Here is a 5,315-nt window from a genome sequence, read left to right on the forward strand (position 1 = left end):
TTCAACACCCATTTATGATAAAAACTCTCCAGAAAGTGGGCATAGAGGGAACCTACCTCAACATAATAAAAGCCATATATGACAAACCCACAGCAAACATCATTCTCAATGTGAAAAACTGAAAGCATTTCCTCCAAGATCAGCAACAAGACAAGGTTGCCCACTCTCACCACTATTATTCAACATAGTTTTGGAAGTTTTAGCCACAGCAATCAGAGAAGAAAAAGAAATAAAAGGAATCCAAATTGGAAAAGAAGTAAAGCTGTCACTGTTTGCAGATGACATGATACTATACACAGAGAACTGTAAAGATGCTACCAGAAAACTACTAGAGCTAATCAATGAATTTGGTAAAGTAGCAGGATACAAAATTAATGGACAGAAATATCTCGCCTTCCTATACAGTAACAATGAAAAATCAGAAAGAGAAGTTAAGGAAACACTTCCATTTACCATTGCAACAAAAGGAATAAAATACCTAGGAATAAACCTACCTAAGGAGGCAAAAGACCTGTATGCAGAAAACTATAAGACACTGATGAAAGAAATCAAAGACTATACAAACAGATGGAAAGATATACCATGTTCTTGGATTGGAAGAATCAACATTGTGAAAATGACTGTACTACCCAAAGCAATCTACAGATTCAGTGCAATCCCTATCAAATTATCAATGGCATTTTTCACAGAACTAGAACAAAAAAAGTTACAATTTGTATGGAAACACAAAGGACCCCGAATAGCCAAAGCAATCTTGAGAAAGAAAAACGGAGCTGGAGGAATCAGGCTCCTGGACTTCAGACTATACTACAAAGCTACAGTAATCAAGACAGTATGGTACTGGCACAAAAACAGAAATATAAATCAATGGAACAGGATAAAAAGCCCAGAGATAAACCCACACACATATGGTCACCTTATCTTTGACAAAGGAGGCAAGAATATACAATGGAGAAAAGACAGACTCTTCAATAAGTGGTGCTGGGAAAACTGGACGGCTACATGTAAAAGAATGAAGTTAGAACACTTCTCTATACACAAAAATAAACTTAAAATGGATCAAAGACCTAAATGTAAGGCAGACACTATAAAATTCTTAGAGGAAAACATAGGCAGAACACTTTATGACATAAATCACAGCAAGATCCTTTTTGACCCATCTCCTAGAGAAATGGAAATAAAATTTAAAAAAACAAATTGGACCTAATGAAACTTAAAAGCTTTTGCACAGCAAAGGAAACCATAAACAAGACCAAAAGACAACCGTCAGAATGGAAGAAAATATTTGACAATGAAGCAACTGACAAAGCATTATTCTCCAATATATACAAACAGCTCATGGAGCACAGTATCAAAAAAACAAACAATTCAATTTTAAAATGGGTGGAAGACCTAAATAAACATTTCACCAAAGAAGACATACAGATGGCCAAGAGGCACATGAAAAGATGCTCAACATCACTAATCATTAGAGAAATGCAAATCAAAACTACAATGAGGTATCACCTCACACCAGTCAGAATGGCCATCATCAAAAAATCTACAAACAATATATGCTAGAGAGGGTGTGGAGAAAAGGGAACCTTCTTGCACTGTTGGTGGGAATGTAAATTGACACAGCCACTATGGAGAACAGTATGGAGGTTCCTTAAAAAACTAAAAATAGAACTACCATATGACCCAACAATCCCACTACTGGGCATATACCCTGAGAAAACCATAATTCAAAAAGAGTCATGTACCACAATGTTCATTGCAGCTCTATGTACAATAGCCAGGACATGGAAGCAACCTAAGTGTCCATCAATAGATGAATGGATAAAGAAGATGTGGCACATTTATATATAATGGAATATTACTGAGCCATAAAAAAAGAATGAAATAATGCCATTTGCAGCAACATGGATGGACCTAGAGATTCTGATGCTAAGTGAAGTAAGTCAGACAGAGAAAGACAAACATCATGTGATATCACTCATATGTGGAATTTAATTTTAAAAAAGAGATACAAATGAACTTATTTATAAAACAGAAACAGACTTACAGGTATCCAAAACAAACTTATGGTTACCAAAGGGGTAACAGCGTTGGGGGGGTGGGGATAATTCAGGCGCTTGGGATGAACACACACATATTACTATATATAAGATAGATAACCAGGATTCCCTGGTGGCGCAGCGGTTGAGAATCTGCCTGCCAATGCAGGAGACATGGGTTCGAGCCCTGGTCTGGGAGGATCCCACATGCCGCGGAGCAACTGGGCCCGTGAGCCACAATTACTGAGCCTGCGCATCTGGAGCCTGTGCCCCGCAACAAGAGAGGCCGCGACAGTGAGAGGCCCGCGCACCGCGATGAAGAGTGGTCCCCGCCTGCCACAACTAGAGAAAGCCCTCGCACAGAAATGAAGACCCAACACAGCCAAAAATAAATAAATAAATTAATTAATTAATTAAAAAAAAAAAAAAGTAAGATAGATAACCAACAAGGGCCTACTGTATAGCACAGGGAACTCTACTCAGTATTCTGTGATAACCTATATGAGAAAATAATCTTAAAAAAAATGAATATATGCATACATATAACTGAATCACTTTGCTATACACCTGAAACTAACACAACATTGTAAATTAAATCTACTCCAATAAAATTTAAAAATTTTAAATGTGCTGCTGCTTCTCATTCTTATTCTTATTTCTCCTTGTCTCCCTCCAGACTATTTTGAGTGACGTTTCTTGAAACTTAAGTCAGATTGTATCAGTCTTTTGCTCAAAACCATGTAATTGTTCTCCATTTCAGTCTGACAAAAAGCCAGTCTTTACAATGGCCTCAGTCTCCACATGATGTAGCCACCTAATTTCCCCCTCCTCCTCTCCCCCTTTCCCCCACTGTACTCCTCCTCTATGACGCTCTTTGGCATTATCCACGTCCTGCTTACTTCTGCCTAATTTTATCCATTTGTTAGCCCCTCTGCCTGCAATGCTGTTCCCAGTATATTCACATGGCTAACTCCCCAGCAACTTTCTCCCAATTACTGCAAAATCCACTGATGATTCCTGCCTGTAGCAATTATTAAAACTGGAGATTGATGCAAAACCACAATTTTCTAATTCTGTCATTCCTTGCATATTTATTATCTGGCATTCTTCCAAAAGGAAGAGCTCCCCTGCCCTTTTCCTCCTCTCCCTATACTCTGAGTAACATTATGGACTCATAGATTCTTTTTTAATTTAATATTTCATAATCCATTATGGGCTTTTTTATGCTTAACTTTTTTTTTTTTTTTTGGCCGCACATCTTGCCAGATCTTAGTTCCCCAACCAGGGACTGAACCCACGCCCTCCACAGTGAAAGTGTGGAATCCTAACCACTGGACTGCCAGGGAATTCCATTTATGCTTAAAATTTTCCAAATTTGGCCAACACACATCCCTTCAAGTTGGTTCTCTTGTCCTTTTAACGTCTCCATTGGTCTTTAAACACAATCTTGCTTTCTGGCACACACACACAAAAAAGATGGACCAGGCACACCTTGTACCTTCCCTGTCTCAGACCTAGAATCATCCATTTCTCCAAGAACATCTAGTTCATTTTAGTGAGAAATGATGCATCTAAGGATTAAGTGTCCTTGCCATCTAGGGAAACACTATCTAGAGACTAAGTATCCTCACCATCAGGGTATCACTGGACTTTTTTTCTTTAAGAACTCTTTATACTAGTTCTCTATGTATGGTATATTTTGCAAATATTTTTCTCTCATTTTGTTATTTGCCATTTATCACTAGTTATAGTGTTTTAATATGTGTTATGTAGTATATATTTTAAGTTGGAATTAGTCATAGCTAAGTTCTGACTTGGGATATATAAAACTTCACTTATGTTTTCTTCTTGTACTTGTATGGTTTTATTTTTTGTATTTCGATTTCTTACCTATTTGGAATTTATTCTGGTGTTTGACTTATGGATCCAATTTTACTATCTTTCCAAATGGCTACTTAGTTCTTCCAATTTCATTTATTGAAAACTCAATTTTGAGTTGGTGCTTTTATGTTTTTATGTACTTGTATTAATTTCTGAATTTTTGTTTATTCCATTCGTCTGTGTGTCTACTTTTGTGTCAGTATCACAGTGTTTAAAATACAAAGGTTTTATAATATGCTTTAATATCTGGGAGGACTATTTCCCATTCATGGCTCTTTTCTAAGTGTTCTTATGTATTCTAGCAAGTTTTTTACAATATAGACTGTAGAATCAATCTGTTTTGTTCAAGGGAAAAAAGTATGCTATTTGTGTTGAGATTGTGCTGAATTTCTACATTAATTTAAGGAGAATTGACCTTCACAAACAAGGGATATCTTTCCATTTGTTCATGTCAACTTCCAAGAAAGTGCTAAAGTTTTTCTCATATTGGTTTTTCACGTATCTTGTTATTTTATTCTTAGGAATTACATCTTATTTATTGCTGTCATAAACAGTGCTTTCTCTTTCATTGTACTTCTAACTGGTTACTTGTATATGTATTGCTTTTGTATATTAATTTTCTATTCTACTATCTTACTAAACATTTTTATTATTTGCATCATTGGTTTTCTTAGATATTCCTGGTATATTACCACATTATCCACCAATAGAGATAGTTCTATACCTTCTTTTCCCATTGTCATGTTTCTAGTTATTTTCTTTTTTAAAAAGTTGTGTTGGCCCATATTTCCAATACAGTGTTAAGTAGTAATGGAAATAGTGAGCATTCTTGACTTGTTCTTGACTTCAGTGGGAATTTCATAGCATTTCTCCTTTAAATTAGACGCTGGTTTCAGGAATTACCAATTCATATTTACTAAGGTTTTTATTAGGAATGAATATTGAATTTTGTCAAGAACTTTGAATGCTGAAGACATTTATGGAGATAAATATAATTTTTCCTTTTGATGAAAAACAGAAAATAGAGTTTGAGACATCAGATATATATAAAATAGAGTTTAAGAGGCATAGAATAAGACTATCTATTTTACAACCCCAAAAAGGGGAGATAGAGACTAAGGGGCAAAATATTTGAAACAATAACGTTTGAGAATTTTCCTGAAATAGTAAAACTTAATTCACATATTTAGAAAGGCCAGAATATCCTAGGCAGGATTTTAAAAAAAAAGAAAAGAAAAGGAGATCCACATTTAGTCATATTGTTGTGAAATCACTGAACCAGAGAAAAAGAGAAGTAAAAATAGCAATTTCATTACAAATCAGGTAATTGCAAGTTTAAAAAAAAAATAATACCATTTCATAATCTCAAAGTGACAAAATTAAGAGCGTGACAATGAC

The sequence above is a fragment of the Balaenoptera borealis genome (assembly GCF_965194805.1).
Source record: "Balaenoptera borealis genome assembly, chromosome: 13".
Taxonomy (NCBI): Eukaryota; Metazoa; Chordata; class Mammalia; order Artiodactyla; family Balaenopteridae; genus Balaenoptera; species Balaenoptera borealis.